General features: G+C 42.2%; 1 long non-coding RNA gene across 1 annotated transcript in view; it reads right to left on the bottom strand.

Moving 5' to 3' along the window:
• The window catches only part of LOC138855308 (uncharacterized), a 332,557-nt gene extending 313,909 nt beyond the window's left edge, over window positions 1-18,648 (bottom strand). The window contains exon 1 of the long non-coding RNA XR_011394523.1: window positions 18,198-18,648. This is a non-coding gene — a long non-coding RNA (uncharacterized lncRNA). The remainder of the gene's footprint in view (window positions 1-18,197) is intronic.
• Between the last annotated feature and the right edge of the window lie 3,308 nt (window positions 18,649-21,956).

The raw sequence follows: 21,956 nt of genomic DNA, 5'->3' as shown, positions 1-21,956 counted from the left end.
TGTTTGTTTGGTTCATATCACTGGGAAAAAGTGGACTGTTAACTATTACTGCGTCCGATAGTTTATCTTGTTCAGTTTTATCTTCTTGGAGAGCAAAGTAGTCGCTGAACTGGTTATCTAAGTTGTTCTTCCATTCTTTTACTGCTTCTTCAACCTTTGTATTAAGAGATATTATTATTTGTTGGGTATGGCTATCTATGACTGTTTGGATGGTCTTGCCACAGTTAGTCATTCCTGGTGTTGTTAACTTTTGTTCAAGACTGAGGATTTTGTTCTCGAGTTGTGTCATCCTGGTGTCTTGTTTTGTTGGCGTCTCTCGAAGATTCATATTTTCAATAACTAAGGTGGAGATGCATGTCTTTAGGGTATCTGGATCGTTGGTCATACCTGAGAGACTACTTGGTAGGTTGAATCCGGGGAAGAGAGGGGAGGATGGGCTGGTGGCAGCCATGTTTGTTGTTATTGTTGTGGTGTCGCCTTGAGCGGTGGTGAGAGGGGTGGTTGCTGGGCCGGCGTCCTCCTGGCTACACTTGTTGAATAGTTGATTTTTCGGTGTTTTCTTGCTGGCCTTGGTGCTGTTTCCTCTTAGATTGCGCCTCATAATACTACAGGAATTGTTGTAGTTAAGAAGAAGTTGTAGTTATACAAAACTTAGGGTTACGTTGTTCGGCTGGCAGCAGGGTGTTGCTTTCGGTTTGTGGGCAGTCTTCCTTTGATCTCTATTATTTTTGATTTGTAGGTTTCACTGTTGGCAATCTTTGGTCATTCTGGGTGCTACGTTGGGTAGTGCAGTTTTGCTTGTAACTAGGTCATCATAGGAGCATTGGTAGCTCTGATAGTTGGAGAAAAGTACGGAGCTTGGAGGTCACTGCTGGTCACTCTCTTGAATATACTGTACATACATATACTATCACCTCCATAAAGAAGTGGACAAGAATCTTTCCTCTGTAAGCCATGCGTGTAGTAAGAGGCAACTAAAATGACAGGAGCAAGGGGCCAGTAACCCCTTCCCCTGCATACATTACTACATGCAAAAGAAAAATTTTATATATTTTTTTTTAGATCACCCTGCCTCGGTGGGAGACAGCTGGTGTGTTGAAAAAAACAAAACATACTGTCAGTGTTATGGAATGGCATGGCTGCTGACAAATTTGGAAAGAAACATTAACTATTTGCAGAGTAAACCTTTTAAAAACACAATTATGTCATTAATAAAGATTTGTTCCACACTTCAGTAAGGCTTTCGATAGAGTTCCACACCAGAGGCTATTGAGGAAACTTAAGGCACACGGAATAGGAGGAGAAATTTTTTCCTGGGTAGAGGCATGACTGACAAATAGACAGCAGAGAGTTTGCATAAATGGGGAGAAATCAGAAAGGGGGCACATCACAAGCGGTGTTCCTCAGGGGTCAGTGTTGGGCCCGTTGTTCACAATTTACACAAACGACATAGATGAGGGAATAAATAGCGACATAGCAAATTTGCTGATGACACCAAATTAGGCCGTCCAATTCATTCTAATGAGGACACTAGAGCACTCCAGGATGATTTGAATAGACTGATGCAATGGTTGGAGAAGTGGCAGATGCAGTTTAATATTGACAAATGCAAAGTTCTAAATGTTGGACAGTTAAATAACCATGCCACATATAAACTAAATAATGTAGATCTTGATACTACTGATTGTGAAAAGGATTTAGAAGTTCTGGTTAGCAGTAATCTAAAACCAAGACAACAGTGCATTAGTGTTCGCAATAAAGCTAACAGAATTCTTGGCTTCATATCCAGAAATATAAATAATAGAAGTCCTCAGGTTGTTCAACTCTATATATCCTTGGTTAGGCCTCATTTAGACTATGCTGCTCAGTTCTGGTCACCGTATTACAGAATGGATATAAATGCTCTGGGGAAACGTACAGAGGATGATGACAAAAATGATCCCATGTATCAGAAATCTTCCCTATGAGGATAGACTGAGGGCCTTGAATCTGCACTCTCTTGAAAGGTGTAGAATTAGGGGGGATATGATCGAGGTGTATAAATGGAAAACAGGAATTACCTGGAGTTTACCTGGAGAGAGTTTCGGGGGTCAACGCCCCCGCGGCCCGGTCTGTGACCAGGCCTCCTGGTGGATCAGCGCCTGATCAACCAGGCTGTTGCTGCTGGCTGCACGCAAACCAACGTACGAGCCACAGCCCGGCTGATCAGGAACTGACTTTAGGTGCTTGTCCAGTGCCTGCTTGAAGACTGCCAGGGGTCTGTTGGTAATCCCCCTTATGTGTGCTGGGAGGCAGTTGAACAGTCTCGGGCCCCTGACACTTATTGTATGGTCTCTTAACGTGCTAGTGACACCCCTGCTTTTCATTGGGGGGATGGTGCATCGTCTGCCAAGTCTTTTGCTTTCGTAGTGAGTGATTTTCGTGTGCAAGTTCGGTACTAGTCCCTCTAGGATTTTCCAGGTGTATATAATCATGTATTTCTCCCTCCTGCGTTCCAGGGAATACAGGTTTAGAAACCTCAAGCGCTCCCAGTAATTGAGGTGTTTTATCTCCGTTATGCGCGCCGTGAAAGGATAAAGGAGATGTAAATAGCATGCTGAAAATTTCCAGCCAAGACAGGACTCGCAGCAATGGTTTCAAGTTGGAAAAATTCAGATTCAGGAAGGATATAGGAAAGCACTGGTTTGGTAATAGAGTTGTGGATGAGTGGAACAAACTCCCGAGTACAGTTATTCAGGCTAAAACGTTGTGTAGTTTTAAAAATAGGTTAGATAAATACACGAGTGGGTGTGGGTAGGTGTGAGTTGGGCCTGACTAGCTTGTGCTGCTGGGTCTGGTGCCGTGTTCCATCCTTGAGTGGAGATGACCAGACTGGGTGGGTCATTGGGCTAATCTGGGGGGTGGGGGGATGGACCTCCTCCGCATGGGTCAGTAGGCCTGTTGCAGTGTTCCTTCTTTCTTATGTTATGTTCTTATACAGTACTGTCATCCTAGTAAATAATGTGTAATAATGTTATCTGGTATAACATTTACTCACTGCCTTGTACAAAGTGTTTACTCTATACTTAATGTTTGCATTTCTTCATACAATCTCATACTGTACTGGGTGTTCAGACTCGACAACAAATACAGTGGACCCCCGCATAACGATTACCTCCGAATGCGACCAATTATGTAAGTGTATTTATGTAAGTGCGTTTGTACGTGTATGTTTGGGGGTCTGAAATGGACTAATCTACTTCACAATATTCCTTATGGGAATAAATTCGGTCAGTACTGGCACCTGAACATACTTATGGAGTGAAAAAATATCGTTAACCGGGGGTCCACTGTATGTCAATAAATGTGGCAAGTACAATGCATTTTTATGAGACAAGGACAAACATCTAATATCCATCATCCTTGTTAGTCCTAACTGGGCTTTGAAACTACTGCGTTAACTTACAAAAGAAAGAAGTACTGTACACTAAAAAAAAAAAAAAATACAGTACAGCCTCTCCTCACTTAGCGATGTACTCGTTTACCGATGACTCGGACTTACGACGGGCTCTCTGACCAGTATTCATACCAAAATAATGTATATTAGAGCTGATTTCCTCTATTCTCTTTATTTCAATATACAGTACACTACTGTATAACATTTAAAAATACTACACCAGAAATGTTATAAATGGCACAAAGGTGACATTAAAACAATATCAATGATGGTTGACACACACTATCTACCATTATAGTACTTTATGCTCCTTACTTAGCAACGAATTCATTTACTGACGCGGTCTCAGGAACAGAACTCCATCGTTAAGTGAGGAGAGGTTGTATTTACGTACACTGATATACAATATTAGCTGGACTCAAATCCTGGAGGTGGGAAGTACAGTGCCTGCACTCAAAAGGAGGGTTTTAGGACATTTGCCTTGTCGACGGACATCTGAACTGTCGTATCTACATGCCTCTGGCAAGACAGTGATAGTGTACATGGTAAAAGTGTTTCTTTTTTAGGGTCACCCTGCCTCGGTGAGAGGTAGCCAGCATGTTAAAAACAAATAAAAAGTACAAGGCTATAACCACTAGCCCCCCACTATTAAAAAGAGAGTTATACACAGTGGCCTGTCTTTATGGGTAAACTTGATGCATTAACCCTTAAACTGTCCAAACGTAGATCTACGTTTGCTCGCATAGCACTCCGAATGTAGATCTACGTTTTTTTATACATTGTTTACGGAGAAAATCAAGGTCGGAGCACTATGCGCACAAACGTAGATCAACGTTTGGACAGTTTAAGGGTTAATCAGAGTAATCTCTGACCAGTCAGATTCTATAACATAATATTTTGAGCTGTCACTAACAAGGCTTAAAAATCAAGCAGTCGATCAAAACAGTGTTCTCTTGAATATCTCAAAAAATTTAATATCATTAATATTTTCCATTCACAACTAATATTTAATATTCCTTAATAATAGCAAGTGGAATAACATATTCTTTCATAATGGTAACACACATACTATTAATATTCTCTATCTAGAGTAGCATAATCACTACCGTACATCAACAACATTAAAGTACATGTACAGCGGAACCCCGATTTTCAACCATAATCCATTCCAGGAGTTAGGCCTAAAGTCGAAATGGCCTAAAGTCAAAGCAATATTTCCCATAAGAAATAATGTAAATCCAATTAATCCGTTCCACCCAAAAAATATTCACAAAAAACTCATTTTTTAAAGAATAAATACTAAAGTTTTACATACATAAAACAATGAGATATAAATATAAAGCACTAATTTTAATGGATAAATAAACATTTAAACCAATTTTACTTTTATTGAAGACTCTTGTTGGTGTATGAGAGGCAGGAGAGTTTGTTTGGAGGCAGGACAAGATAGTCCTTCAATGTGACACTAATATCAACTCTACGGCTTATTTATCTAGCACAATTCATCTAATGTGACATAAACAATATTAATAACATAGAAACATTATATATACAGTGGACCCCCGCATAACGATTACCTCCGAATGTGACCAATTATGTAAGTGTATTTATGTAAGTGCGTTTGTACATGTATGTTTGGGGGTCTGAAATGGACTAATCTACTTCACAATATTCCTTATGGGAACAAATTCGGTCAGTACTGGCACCTGAACATACTTCTGGAGTGAAAAAATATCGTTAACCGGGGGTCCACTGTACTCTAGAATGAATAAAATATGTCATATGTCTCTCTCCCTAACCGACGAGTTTTGCTGTGTTGTTTGTTGTTGGGTGAACAAGGGCCACTGAAAGATAGGCCTTACATAGTGGTGGTGATGGTGGCAGCAGAGACGGCAGTGTTTTCAGTCGCCCTATATAACTCCAACAACATTGGAGTCAGTTTCATGCTGTCCTTTTTCTAATGATTAATCGCTTAACTTACTTGCTACACTGTTAATGCTACACTTTATCGCTGGCTGGCGCTATAGCATTTATCGACTCCTGCTGCTTTAGTATTGTACACATCGTAGAATCCTGAAGAAGGCACATTCTCCCCTCTCTCTTCCCCCTCCACTTTCGTACTTTGCTACAATTTCTTTCGTCGATTCTAGTGTTTCTCACTTTCTTCACAAAAGGGTTGCCACTGTGAAGTTTCTTTGGGCCCATGGTGGCTTATTTCACAATCACAATCAATAAACAATCACTAAACACAATGAATTTATTGTGAAATGTTTGGACGAGCGCACAGGGTAATGTTCACTTAAGGATAAACAAAGCTAGACTGGCTCATGACGCCTGTGCGGGCAGGAGCAGGGAGGCAGACAGGTCTTGTACGCCGGCCGAAACACGGGGCACAGGCCAAAACTCGGGACAAAATTTAGCTGAAAAAAGCGGTCGAAACTTGAAGTGGCCGATACTCAGGGGAAGCCGAAACTCAGGGTTCCACCGTATATATAAAGCACGACTTGAAAACTGCCAATTTGTAATGGCTTACACAGCACATCTTGAGCTGCATTAAAACAAATGGAGCAAATGTTTTTACCAAGTAAACTTCTTTTATTACATAATAATCTCAGCCTTGAAATTTGACACACCGCTCACTTCCCTAAATGCTAGACTTTACATAAAATTTGTCTAGCACATACATAGCTTGGAGAGGACAACATCTCTGAGCACTAACATCAAGACATCTCTCAATACAGCCTCTCTTCATTGAGCGATGTACTCGTTTACCGACAACCAGTATGCATACCTAAATAGTGTATATTAGAGCTAATTTTCTCTATTCTGTTTATTACAGTATACAGTACACTACTGCATAAACATTTAAAAATATACCAGAAATGTTATAAATGGTGCAAAGGTGACATTAAAACAATATCAAAGATGGTTGACACAAGCCCACTACCATTATAGTATGCTCCTTGCTTAGTGACAAATTTGTTTACCGATGTGGTACTAGGAATGGAACTTCATCGTTAAGTGAGGAGAGGCTGTATACATATCCTGAGCATCTGAAGTTACTATACTTTATTTACAAACCTAAAATCTCCAACACATACTATTCACATCATCATTCTAAATAAGATATATATTCCACAAAATATACAGTGGACCTCCGGTTATCGGCCAGTTCTGTTATCGGCCTACTCTGTTATTGGACGGTTTTTCGGCACCCAGTGATTGGCCGTTAATTCGGTGATTGGCCATTTGGGACACGTCCATCCACCGGCTGGGACCACATGTGCATCAGTTTCACTTTGTCTTTCGGTGGCTGAGGAAGCTTCTGCTCATACATACAAACATTTTGCTTGTTTTCCATTGTTTTTAATGTGTTTTTTTTGCAGCGCAACTGTGAAATAAGTAACCATGGCTCCAAGGAAAGTTCCTGTGGTAAAGAAAGTGAGAAACACCATGGAATTTAAGTGTGAAGTGATAGAAAAGTTTGAGAGTGGTATGAAGGTGGTGGAACTTGCCAGGATGTACAGCAAGAATAAATTAACAATTACATCCATCCTGGTAAAGAAAGAACAAATCAAAGATGCTAATGTTGCAAAAGGGGTAACTTTTTTAACTAAACAAAGGCCACCAATAATGGAAGAGATGGAAAAGTTATTATTATTGTGGATTAAGGAAAAAGAATTAGTGGGAGACAGTGTTGTGGAATCGATTATTTGTGAGAAGGCAAGACAGTTGCATGAGGATCTTGCAAAGAAAATGCCTGGAACAAGTGCTGCAGTTTGTGAATTTATGGCCAGCAAAGGATGGTTTGATAGATTTATGAAGCGTAGTGGCATACATAGCATTGTAAGACATGGTGAGGCAGCAAGTACTGACAAATGTGCGGCTGAAAAATTCGTGCAGGAATTCCAGGGGTACATAGAAGCTGAAGGATTCAAACCCCAACAAGTGTTCAATTGTGACGAAACAGGCCTGTTTTGGAAGAAAATGCCAAACATGACCTACATTACCCAGGAGAAAAAGGCACTGCCAGCACACAAGCCTGTGAAAGACAGGCTTACTCTTTTGTTGTGTGATAATGCTAGTGAGGATTTCAAAGTGAAGCCTTTACTTGTGTATCACTCAGAAAATCCCAGAGTGTTTAAGAAAAACAATATTATGAAGAATAGATTGTGTGTGATGTAGAAAGTTAATTATAAGGCATGGGTCACAAGGCATATTTTCAAAGAGTGGGTTAATGCTGTGTTTGGCCCAAGTGTGAATAAATACCTCCTGGAAAAGAGACTGCCACTCAAGTGCCTCCTGGAACTGGACAATGCTCCTGCACATCCTCCAGACTTGCAAGACCAAGTGTTTAGGTACTTCAGTTTCATCACAGTGAAGTTCTTGCCTCCTAACACCACTCCTCTCCTCCAGCCAATGGACCAGCAGGTCATTTCTAACTTCAAAAAACTCTACACGAAAGCAGTGTTTCAAAAGTGCTTTGAAGTAACGTCAGACACTCAGTTGACCCTAAGAGAGTTCTGGAGGAATTGCTTCACTATCCTCCATTGCATAAGCCTTATAGGTAAGGCTTAGGAGGGAGTGACTTCCAGGACTTTGAGCTCTGCTTGGAGAAAACTGTGGCCAGATTGTGTCCAAGAGAAGGATTTTGAAGGGTTTGAGGCTGACCCTGACACTGCCAACCCTGTGGACTCTATTGTGGCACTGGGGGAGTCCCTGGGGTTGGAGGCGAGTGGCAAGGATGTGGAAGAGTTGGTGGAGGACCACAGGGAAGAGCTAACCATTGAAGAGCTGCAAGAGCTTCAACTTGAACAGCAACAGACTGCAGATGAGGAACTTGCTTCAGAGGAGGAGGAAGAGGGAATGAAGGAGGTGCCTTCTTCAGAGATTAAAGAGGTGTGTGCAATATGGACTAAAGTGCAAGCTTTTGTAGAGAAACACCACCCTGACAAACTGAAACAAGCCAAATCTGTAACATGTTTAGTGACAAAACCCTGTCCCACTTCAGGGAAATCTTAGAGAGATGCCAGAAACAGACCTCTATGGACAGAGGGACAGATTTGTTGTGAGGCAGGGGTCCAGTGACTCAAGCTGGTCCTAGCGGCATTAAAAGACAAAGAAGGGAAGTAACCCCAGAGAAGGCTTTGCTACCTAAAGTCTTTATGGAGGGGGAGTCCCCTTCCAAACACTAACTCCTCCCTCTTTCCTCTTCCCTATCTTCCAGAAGTCAGCATTAGCCTTCAATAAAGGTATGTAATACTTATATAATTGTTAATTTTTTTTTTTTTTTTTTGCAAATATTTTTGTCTGGAATGGATTAATTGTATTTCCATTAATTCTTATGGGAAATATTAATTAGGTTTTCGGCCATTTTGGTTATTGACCACCTTCTGGAACGGATTATGGCTGATAACCGGGGGTCCACTGTATATTTTTTTTTTCAACAAGTTGTCCATCTCCCACCGAGGCAGGGTGACCCAAAAAAGAAAAACACTTTCACCATCATTCACACAAAATCACTGTCTTTGCAGAGGTGCCCAGATATGACAGTTTAGATGTCACTCCAAATGGCCAATATCCCAAACTCCTCCTTTAAAGTGCAGGTATTGTACTTCCCACCTCCAGGACTCATGTCTGACTAACTGGTTTCCCTGAATCCCATCACAAAATATTACCCTGCTCACACACCAACAGCTCATCAGGTCCCAAAAACCATTTGTCTTCATTCACTCCAGTCTAACATGCTCACACAACTCACAAAATCGTAATGACACAATTGCAAACAAACCATACCGCGACTTCAATCTCCGCCCGTGGTATGGTTTATGCTCACACATGCCTGCTGCATGTCCAGGCCCCTTGCACACAAAACCTCTTTTACCCCCCCCCTCCCTCCATCCTTTCCTAGGACAACCCCTACCCCTCCTCCCTTCCACTATGGATTTATACACCCTCCAAGTCATTCTGTTTTGCTCCAGCCTCACTAAATGACCAAACCACCTCAATAACCCCTCTTCAGCTCTTCTGACTAATAGTTTTTCTAACTCCACACCTCCTCCTAATTTCCACACTACGAATTCTCTACATAATATTTACACAATGCATAGCACTTAGACACGAACATCTCCACTGCCTCCAGCTTCCTTCTTGCTGCTGCATTTACAACCCATGCTTCACACCCATATAAGAATGTTGGTACCACTATGTACTCTCATACACTCCCTTCTTTGCCTCTATGAATAATGTTCTTTGTCTCCACAGATACCTCAATGCACCACCCATCTTTTTCCTTTCATCGCTTCTATGCTTTACCTCATCCAGCATACACCCATCCCGCGACACGTCCACTCCCAAATATCTGAAAACATTCACTACTTCCATATTCCTTCCAATCTGATATCCAATTTTTCCTTACCTAACTCATTTGATACCCTCATCACATTACTCTTATCTATGTTCAATTTCCTTCCTTTACACACCCTCTCAAACTCATCCACTAACCTTTGCATCTTCTGTTTAGAATCTCCCAAAAGCACATCAGCAGCAAAAAAGTAACTGCATCAACTATTTTGTACAGTGGTACCTGGAGTTACAAACTTAATACATTCCAGAAAGCTGTTCGAGTGCCGATACTGAATGAATTTGTTCCCATAAGGAATAATGTAAATTAGATTAGTCTGTTTCAGACCCCCAAAAATACACTTACAAAAGCACTTACAAAAATACACTTACATAACTGTTTGAGTTGGGAGCTGTTCGAAACTCAAGGTACCACTATTTAATTCCCAATAATTTAATCCCATCCCTCTGACCAACACCTTAGCATTTACTGCTTTTACAACCCCATCTATGGTGACATCATGCAAAATATATACTATCACTATATTCATAAGTGCTAAACCCACATGGGTCATACAGTACATAAAATGTATAGGATTTAGTACAAGTCACTTGAACAATAAAATTAGTTTTCTGCTTTATATTTGGCCCCAATGGAAATTAGTCACTCAGACTTTGGAAATATAAACACATATGCAGTATAATGTAATCCTTTATTGACAACGTTTCGCCCACACAGTGGCTTTTTCAAGTCACAATCAGATCTGTTTGTGACCTGATAAAGCCCACTGTGTGGGCGAAACGCTGTCAATAAAAGATCACATTATACTGCATATGTGTTTATATTTCCATTGTGTTGGTATTTTATACCATTTATTTCCACTCTGACTTTACTGGTTATCCTGGTGGGTAATTTACACACACGTTAAACTGTGGATGGTAAATGTACTTATGTGTACCTGTACCTAAATAAATTTGCTTAATTACACTAATCTGTCAATTATTTTGGCAGGCTGAATGCTGCACTGAGTTAATTAGGCAGTGGTTTAACAGAAATTCCATTCTGTGTAGTATTAACTTTTTTCCCCGCTTTACATGGTTGCATAACGAGCAGGAAATTAGAAAGTAACAGCACACCCTGTAACTTAAATAAATACACATTTATTTCAAGCAATGGGTTCATGTGAAATGAACCTGGCCCATGGCTGGATGAACCTGGCTCATGGCTGGATGAACCTGACCCATGGCTGGATGAACCTGGCCCATGGTCGGACGAGCCTGGCCCATGGCCGGACGAGCCTGGCCCATGGCTGGATGAACCTGGCCCATGGCTGGGCTCTGGGTGTATTAATACTCTTGAAACTCATCAAAAGTATTAAAGGAATGAAACAATGAGTTCACGAGACAAAGTGAAAAAGATAACATAAGATCTTTACATATCTTGTAACACACTGTGCCAGAAAAGCTATCTTCAAAAGTGAAGCGACAGAATTACATACAGAAGTTCCCCAGTATCTGGGGGTGATACATCCCAAGACCTACAGCCTCTCCTCGCTTAACGATGGAGTTGTGTTCCCAAGATCACGTCGGTGAACAAATTCATCACTAAGCAAGGAGCATACTGTAATGGTAATGGGTTTGTGTCTACCATCTTTGATATTGTTTTAATGTCACCTTTCCATCATTTGTAACATTTTTAGTATATTTTTCAATGTTTATACAGTAGTGTACTGTATATTGTAATCAACAGAATAGAGGAAATCAGTTCTAATATAAATTTTTTAGGTATGCATACTGATCAGAGAGCTGGTCGTAAGTCCGAGTCGTCGGTAAATGAGTACGTCGTTAAGTAAGGAGAGGCTGTACTGCAAATGCCTGAAACTGTGGATATGGGGTTCTACTGTATAGTGAACCCTTGACTAATAGACTAATATGGGGGATGGGGATGTATGTTAAAGTCAATTGTTTGTTAAATCTAAATGATAAGAAAAGTTTTCCAGGATCATAACAATAATGGACAATTCTGGATTTAACGGACTCTGTATGTTGCTTCCAAATGTTGTCCAGACACAGATTTTTGTGTGTTAAATTTAAACTCTATTAAACCATATTACTGCATAAAATTTTAAATAAAGCAAGACATAACTGGTAGGAGGCCTGGTCAAAGACCGGGCCACGGGGGCGTTGACCCCCGGAACTCTCTCTAGGTAAACTCCAGGTAAATTAAAACAGCTGAAGCAAAATTCTTCACAGAAATCAAGATGCAGAATTTCAAAAAACATCCACTTGTATCTGACACATCTTACAATTTTCTTACTTAATGTGAAAATACAATACTGAACAGTGAAATGCAAACACGTTTTCACTTTTTCATTAGTAAGTAAGTAAATTTTACGTGAATCTGGTAGACAACACTCTAACTTTACACACTAAGTGTCCGTGGTTCAATCCCAGGCAAGGGTGGAAACATTGGTACACTCTGTAATCACAATTTTACTACATGTAAACCAAACAATAACCAAATTTCTGTAAACTCAGCATTGTAATCCTTATAGAGAATAAACTTTGAATTTGAATTTGAATTTGAATTGTTCACCTTTCCTTACACCTGTTGTCCCTGTTCACCTAGCAAGCAAGTAGGTACCTGGGTGTTAGTCGACTCATGTGGGTTATATCCTGGGAGACAAGATTTAAGAACCTCAATGGAAATAAGACACAGTAATCAATGATGCACTAACTTTTTTGGGTTATCCTGGGTGGCTAACCCTCCAGGGTTAAAAAATCCAAACAAAATCTTAACTTATTTTAACCTGCCAAATTATCCATAAAAGGTCTTTCTGAATGATATTCCTGTTAACTCTGAATGATTGTAATTTTAGGAGTTTTATTAATAGCCATTTTGTGGCCTTTGTTATTATAACTTTATTCCTTCTTAAATTGTGATATGTTATAAAAACTTGTATATAGTAGACTGTCAGATGTTGCCTGGATTGTTTTGTGTTTATATATTGTTTTACTGATGTTGTCCTTGATCATTTTTTTTTATATATGTACCTATTAATATTTGTACATGAAGTTTTAAATAAAATATAAAAAAAACTCTGAATGATATCAAATGTTCATAATAATATAAATGACAGAGGTGACATGGAGACTATCTGGATTATTAATCCCCCAGAGATTTAAAAATCTAGGTTAACCCAAGAAAATCTGACTAATTTTCAGTGGAGTACAAGACATAGGTTCCTTCCAGGACATGACCCAAAACAGCCAAATAACTCCCATGTATCTGTCTATTTTCTGCTAAGTCAATAGGGGCAGCAAATTAGGAGGCTTGCCCGTATGTTGTCTCCTGTAATAATAATAATAATAATAATAATAATAATAATAATAATAATAATAATAATAATAATGAATCTTTATTTCTGAAACAACTTGTACAAGGTACTAGGACTAAATACAAGTCTTTCAGTTGCCAGTCAAATGTACTACCATCAATCTAAACATCAATTCCTTCACAATAAATTCAGAAACTTTTATACTCATAAGAGCATAAGAATGGAGGAACACTGCTGCAGGCCTACTGGCCCAAACTTGGCAAGTCCTTCTCTAAGCCAACCATTCCCACCCACCCATGCGTACAATCTTTTCCCAAAGCTTTCTTAGAATTAGCTTCCATATGGCAAGTACTAATCAAAGCCAATTCTTCTCACTCATATACAGTGGACCCCCGGTTTACGATCGGCTCTCAATGCGACCAATTATATAAGTGTATTTATGTAAGTGCGTTTGTATGTGTATGTTTGGGGGTCTGAAATGGACTAATCTAATTCACAATATTCCTTATGGGAACAAATTCGGTCAGTACTGGCACCTGAACATACTTCTGGAATGAAATAATATCGTAAACCGGGGGTCCACTGTACTTGCCCAATCTCTTGTTAAAGCTACACAAGGTCTTAGCCTCTCCTGCCCTACTCAGATGATTGTTCTATGCATTTGGACAATCTAAAGCATCTTACTAGGCCAGGCACTGGTCTGCTGTAAAGTTTATCTAGAGCCATCATAAAGTTTGCCGTGAGACATCATAAAGTTTATCTAGAGCCATCATAGTTTATCTAGAGCCATCATAGTTTATCTAGAGCCATCATAGTTTATCTAGAGCCATCATAGTTTATCTAGAGCCATCATAGTTTATCTAGAGCCATCATAGTTTATCTAGAGCCATCATAGTTTATCTAGAGCCATCATAGTTTATCTAGAGCCATCATAGTTTATCTAGAGTCATCATAAGGTTTGCCTACCTGCCTGGAGGGTATTCTGGGGATCAATGCCCCTGTGACCTGGTCCATGGCCAGGTCTCCTGGTGGATCAGGGTCTGATAAACCAGGCTGTTACTGCTGGCCGCACGTAGTCCAACGTACGAACCACAGTCTAGCTGATCCAGCACTGAGTTTAAATATCTGTCCAGCTCCTTGAAGCCATCATAAAGTTTGCCTGGAACCATCATCAAGTTGGTCTGGAACCATCATAAAGTTTGCCTGGAACCATCATAAAGTTCCCCTGGAACCATCATCAAGTATGCCTGGAACCATCATAAAGTTCCCCTGGAACCATCATCAAGTTTGCCTGGAACCATCATCAAGTTTGCCTGGAACCATCATAAAGTTCCCCTGGAACCATCATAAAATTCCCCTGGAACAATCAATCATCAAGTTCCCCTGGAACCACCACCAAGTTCCCCTGGAACCATCATCAAGTTCCCCTGGAACCACCATCAAGTTCCCCTGGAACCACCATCAAATTCCCCTGGAACCACCATCAAGTTCCCCTGGAACCACCATCAAGTTCCCCTGGAACCACCACCAAGTTCCCCTGGAACCACCACCAAGTTCCCCTGGAACCACCACCAAGTTCCCCTGGAACCATCATCAAGTTCCCCTGGAACCATCATCAAGTTCCCCTGGAACCATCATCAAGTTCCCCTGGAACCACCATCAAGTTCCCCTGGAACCACCATCAAGTTCCCCTGGAACCACCATCAAGTTCCCCTGGAACCACCATCAAGTTCCCCTGGAACCACCATCAAGTTCCCCTGGAACCACCATCAAGTTCCCCTGGAACCACCATCAAGTTCCCCTGGAACCACCACCAAGTTCCCCTGGAACCACCACCAAGTTCCCCTGGAACCATCATCAAGTTCCCCTGGAACCATCATCAAGTTCCCCTGGAACCATCATCAAGTTCCCCTGGAACCATCATCAAGTTCCCCTGGAACCATCATCAAGTTCCCCTAGAACCATCATCAAGTTCCCCTGGAACCATCATCAAGTTCCCCTGGAACCATCATCAAGTTCCCCTGGAACCATCATCAAGTTCCCCTGGAACCATCATCAAGTTCCCCTGGAACCATCATCAAGTTCCCCTGGAACCACCATCAAGTTCCTCTGGAACCATCATCAAGTTCCCCTGGAACCAACATCAAGTTCCCCTGGAACCACCATCAAGTTCCCCTGGAACCACCATCAAGTTCCCCTGGAACCATCATCAAGTTCCCCTGGAACCACCATCAAGTTCCTCTGGAACCACCATCAAGTTCCCCTGGAACCACCATCAAGTTCCCCTGGAACCACCATCAAGTTCCCCTGGAACGACCACCAAGTTCCCCTGGAACCATCATCAAGTTCCCCTGGAACCATCATCAAGGTCCCCTGGAACCATCATCAAGGTCCCCTGGAACCATCATCAAGTTCCCCTAGAACCATCATCAAGTTCCCCTGGAACCATCATCAAGTTCCCCTGGAACCATCATCAAGTTCCCCTGGAACCATCATCAAGTTCCCCTGGAACCATCATCAAGTTCCCCTGGAACCATCATCAAGTTCCCCTGGAACCACCATCAAGTTCCCCTGAAACCATCATCAAGTTCCCCTGGAACCACCATCAAGTTCCCCTGGAACCATCATCAAATTCCCCTGGAACCACCACCAAGTTCCCCTGGAACCACCATCAAGTTCCCCTGGAACCACCATCAAGTTCCCCCGGAACCACCATCAAGTTCCCCTGGAACCACCATCAAGTTCCCCTGGAACCACCATCAAGTTCCCCTGGAACCACCATCAAGTTCCCCTGGAACCACCATCAAGTTCCCCTGGAACCACCACCAAGTTCCCCTGGAACCACCATCAAGTTCCCCTGGAACCACAAGTTCCCCTGGAACCACCATCAAGTTCCCCTGGAACCACCATCAAGTTCCCCTGGAACCACCATCAAGTTCCCCTGGAACCACCATCAAGTTCCCCTGGAACCACCATCAAGTTCCCCTGGAACCACCATCAAGTTCCCCTGGAACCACCATCAAGTTCCCCTGGAACCACCATCAAGTTCCCCTGGAACCAGCATCAAGTTCCCCTGGAACCACCATCAAGTTCCCCTGGAACCACCATCAAGTCCCCCTGGAACCACCATCAAGTTCCCCTGGAACCACCACCAAGTTCCCCTGGAACCACCATCAAGTTCCCCTGGAACCACCATCAAGTTCCCCTGGCAGCACCAGCGAGTTCCCCTGGAACCACCACCACGTTCCCCTGGAACCACCATCAAGTTTCCCTGGAACCACCATCAAGTTCCCCTGGAACCACCATCAAGTTCCCCTGGAACCACCATCAAGTTCCCCTGGAACCACCATCAAGTTCCCCTGGAACCACCACCAAGTTCCCCTGGAACCACCATCAAGTTCCCCTGGAACCACCATCAAGTTCCCCTGGAACCACCATCAAGTCCCCCTGGAACCACCATCAAGTTCCCCTGGAACCACCATCAAGTTCCCCTGGAACCACCATCAAGTTCCCCTGGAACCACCACCAAGTTCCCCTGGAACCACCATCAAGTTCCCCTGGAACCACCATCAAGTTCCCCTGGAACCACCATCAAGTTCCCCTGGAACCACCATCAAGTTCCCCTGGAACCACCATCAAGTTCCCCTGGAACCACCATCAAGTTCCCCTGGAACCACCACCAAGTTCCCCTGGAACCACCATCAAGTTCCCCTGGAACCACCATCAAGTTCCCCTGGAACCACCATCAAGTTCCCCTGGAACCACCACCAAGTTCCCCTGGAACCACCATCAAGTTCCCCTGGAACCACCATCAAGTTCCCCTGGAACCACCATCAAGTTCCCCTGGAACCACCATCAAGTTCCCCTGGAACCACCATCAAGTTCCCCTGGAACCACCACCAAGTTCCCCTGGAACCACCATCAAGTTCCCCTGGAACCACCATCAAGTTCCCCTGGAACCACCACCAAGTTCCCCTGGAACCATCATCAAGTTCCCCTGGAACCACCATCAAGTTCCCCTGGAACCACCATCAAGTTCCCCTGGAACCACCATCAAGTTCCCCTGGAACCACCATCAAGTTCCCCTGGAACCACCATCAAGTTCCCCTGGAACCACCACCAAGTTCCCCTGGAACCATCATCAAGTTCCCCTGGAACCACCATCAAGTTCCCCTGGAACCACCATCAAGTTCCCCTGGAACCACCACCAAGTTCCCCTGGAACCATCATCAAGTTCCCCTGGAACCACCACCAAGTTCCCCTGGAACCATCATCAAGTTCCCCTGGAACCATCAATTTTTTCTCAAGTTTTCATCAAATTAGCTTGAAGATGTTACTAAATTCTTCCAAACTCATCAAGTTTGCATCGAGCCTCATCAAGTTCCTCACAACTTTTGTCAAGTTCCTTCAAACTCATCAAAGTTCGCCCTGACACATCAATCTCAAAAAAAATTCAAGCATATTATTATCGTGGGACTGAACTTAAGCTGCCATTAAGTTCTCCTTAAACTACCAAGTTTTTGAGTTCACCTCAACCTGTCAAGTTCACCTTAAGTAAGATATTTAAGATATACAAGATATTTAAACAACCCATTCAAGCAAAATCATTTAAATTATATAATTGAGCACTAAACCCGTAAATATATGACTTAGAGACAACTGAATTATTTGTCATTTTAAAAATACCCTAAATAATGGTATTTAGAGATTAAATGTTAGATATCTATTTTATGTAGGTCATTAAAGCTGCTAATAAGCTTTAATGTAAAGCTTAATAAGGTTAACTAGGGTAGTTATAGGTTAATGAGGCTGTGGGTTGAGTATATCTCCCCATACTCTCTTCCCCATGCATTTCCCTGGTTATAATGGCATGACAGACTTAAAAATGGGGGTAATAATATAAACCCATATATATAGTGGAGGGAGAGTGAGTGTGGGCGTAACATGGGCGTGATAGAGGCGTACATGGGCGTATAGTCCCCCAAGACACACACAGGTGGTCGTGTGTGGGATGGGCACTAACCCCTCCATTATCTCAACCCCCCCTCCCCCATTTCCCCCCCCCACAAGTGTTAACTAACCTCATCATCCTTGTGTACCTGAAGCTTGGACCACAGTCCCGGCTGCTGCGCCAGCGGCATCTCTCGTATAGACTCCACAATCCCTCAGCGACACTTGTCAAGACTTATCCCGGCGGCACCACCTCACACTCCGCCAGTAAACACAACAGTGGCTGCTAAAAACTCCACTCACACCTCTATAAGTGACAGTGGGATCCAATCCCACTCGGGACACCGCTGTAACTTGGCTCGTAGTGGGATCTGATTCTCTAGTAGGATCCAATTCTATTGTTAATGTCTTGTTAGTGCCTCCGAAGGAGGATTTGGTTCTCCAGTAGGATCCAATTCCACTCGCAATGTCTTACAGTAGGATCTAGCTTCACTCCCAACACCTGATTTACAGTAAGATTTCATCCTCCGGTAGGATCCAACTCCATTACGAACACCTCACGGTAGGATCTGATCCTCCAGTAGGATTCAACTCCACTACTAACACCTTATTAACGCCTCACAGTAGGATCCAACTCCACTTCCAACACCCGACTCATAGTAGGATCCAACTCCACTTCCAACACCTGACTCCCAGTAGGATCTGATCCTCCATTTGCAGCTTCACTTAAAACAAAAGAGCATCTCATACTTCAATCCTCTTGCCATTGAGATGTTTATATATCCTCTTCCGTTTTAGTATCATACTGCATCCGTTTGACTTTGTTATTAATTAACTCCTTGTATACCTCAAAATACAACATACACAAATGTATTTGGAGGAAAATACAATCTCTAACTGGTGGCCAAGGCCAATAAATCAATAAATAAAGAAGCGACGATGGCGAAAGATGGCAACCTTTCATTCATAAATTTGTTGTAGAAAATGGGAATTTTGGATGGATGGGAGACTGAGCCAAGCCTCATCACTGTTAAGTTTATTAAGGCACAGGTACACATTAGTACAATTATCATACCTAGTTTAAATTGCCTGGGATAACCAAAAAGACAGTCAAAATGCCTTAATTCCATTGCTGCATACCCCCAGAGTTGTATATACTTTGAATTTTTAATATTTTAGGAATTAAAATAAGGTTTAACTGGTTTACAGATAATATGGAGCGTTAACGACCCTATTGTAATTAGCAGTCTTTACGGCCATCCCGAGCATAAAGTTTTAAATCAGCTAACAACCAGTCACCTAGTATTAAACCAGCTAACAACCAGTCACCTAGTATTAAGCCAGCTAACAACCAGTCACCTAGTATTAAACCAGCTAACAACCAGTCACCTAGTATTAAACCAGCTAACAACTTGTCACAGTTTTAAACCAGCTAACAACCAGTCACCTAGTATTAAACCAGCTAACAACCAGTCACCTAGTATTAAACCAGCTAACAACTTGTCACAGTTTTAAACCAGCTAACAACCAGTCACCTAGTATTAAACCAGCTAACAACCAGTCACCTAGTATTAAACCAGCTAACAACCAGTCACCTAGTATTAAACCAGCTAACAACTTGTCACAGTTTTAAACCAGCTAACAACCAGTCACCTAGTATTAAACCAACTAACAACCAGTCACCTAGTATTAAACCAGCTAACAACCTGTCACATAGTTTTAAACCAGTTAACAACCAGTCACATAGTTTTAAACCAGCTAACAACCGGTCACCTAGTATTAAACCAGCTAACAACCAGTCACCTAGTATTAAACCAGCTAACAACCAGTCACCTAGTATTAAACCAGCTAACAACCTGTCACCTAGTATTAAACCAGCTAACAACCAGTCACCTAGTATTAAACCAGCTAACAACCAGTCACCTAGTATTAAACCAGCTAACAACCAGTCACCTAGTATTAAACCAGCTAACAACCTGTCACCTAGTATTAAACCAGCTAACAACCAGTCACCTAGTATTAAACCAGCTAACAACCGGTCACATAGTATTAAACCAGCTAACAACCAGTCACCTAGTATTAAACCAGTTAACCAGTCACAATTTCAATCTTGCCTAACAACCAGTCACCTAGTTCCAATGTTACCTAGCAGCCAATCACCTAGTTCCAATGTTACCTAGCAACCAGTCACCTAGCTTCAATCTTACCTACCAGTCACCTAGTTTCAGATATGGACAGCCTGGTTGATCAGGCTCTGATCCACCAGGAGGCCTGGTCACAGACCGGGCCGCGGGGGCGTTGACCCCCGGAACTCTCTCCAGGTAAACTCCAGGTAAACATCAAACAGTAATGACTCGATCCCCGGTACGAGTGGAAACATCAGGACGTGATTCCTTAAGACACCTGCTGTCCAATGTTCACCCATCAGTAAAATAGGTACCTGGGTGTTAGTTGATTGGTGTGGGTCGCATCCTGGGTGTTAGTGGACTGGTGTGGGTCGCATCCTGGGTGTTAGTGGACTGGTGTGGGTCGCATCCTGGGTGTTAGTGGACTGGTGTGGGTCACATCCTGGGTGTTAGTGGACTGGTGTGGGTCACATCCTGGGTGTTAGTCGACTGGTGTGGGTCACATCCTGGGTGTTAGTGGACTGGTGTGGGTCACATTCTGGGTATTAGTGGACTGGTGTGGGTCACATCCTGGGTGTTAGTGGACTGGTGTGGGTCACATCCTGGGTATTAGTGGACTGGTGTGGGTCACATCCTGGGTGTTAGTGGACTGGTGTGGGTCACATCCTGGGTGTTAGTGGACTGGTGTGGGTCACATCCTGGGTATTAGTGGACTGGTGTGGGTCACATCCTGGGTATTAGTGGACTGGTGTGGGTCACATCCTGGGTGTTAGTGGACTGGTGTGGGTCACATCCTGGGTATTAGTGGATTGGTGTGGGTCACATCCTGGGTATTAGTGGATTGGTGTGGGTCACATCCTGGGTATTAGTGGACTGGTGTGGGTCACATCCTGGGACAAAACTGACCTAATTTACGGGAAATACTCAACATAACAAGGGACTTTCTATATAGCAGTATGTCACTGACGTCAGCTATGGTCTGTATACCTTATATCATGTACTGGTAGAAATATTGTTATTAGTTTCCTGGATCAAGAGCTCTTCATCACGATTTTGATTTAATGATGCATTTTTACAGTTTGTGGAAGGTGCTCTCGATCCAAGGTAATGAAGCTACCTCCTTCTTCAGCTCCACAATTCTCAGCATCTTCATATAACCGTACATCTCCCAAGAACTCTACAATTCTCATCAACAACTCTACAATTCTCATCAACAACTCTACAATTCTCATCAACAACTCTACAATTCTCATCAACAACTCTACAATTCTCATCAACAACTCTACAATTCTCATCAACAACTCTATAATTCTCATCAACAACTCTATAATTCTCATCAACAACTCTACAATTCTCATCAACAACTCTATAATTCTCATCAACAACTCTATAATTCTCATCAACAACTCTATAATTCTCATCAACAACTCTATAATTCTCATCAACAACTCTATAATTCTCATCAACAACTCTATAATTCTCATCAACAACTCTATAATTCTCATCAACAACTCTATAATTCTCATCAACTCTACAATTCTCATCAACAACTCTATAATTCTCATCAACAACTCTATAATTCTCATCAACAACTCTATAATTCTCATCAACAACTCTATAATTCTCATCAACAACTCTATAATTCTCATCAACAACTCTATAATTCTCATCAACTCTACAATTCTCATCAACAACTCTATAATTCTCATCAACAACTCTATAATTCTCATCAACAACTCTACAATTCTCATCAACAACTCTATA

This window comes from Cherax quadricarinatus, chromosome 89 (assembly GCF_038502225.1).
Source record: "Cherax quadricarinatus isolate ZL_2023a chromosome 89, ASM3850222v1, whole genome shotgun sequence".
Classification (NCBI taxonomy): domain Eukaryota; kingdom Metazoa; phylum Arthropoda; class Malacostraca; order Decapoda; family Parastacidae; genus Cherax; species Cherax quadricarinatus.
The sequence above is the reverse complement of the archived record's forward strand: the minus strand, read 5'-3'. Positions and strand labels throughout refer to the sequence as shown.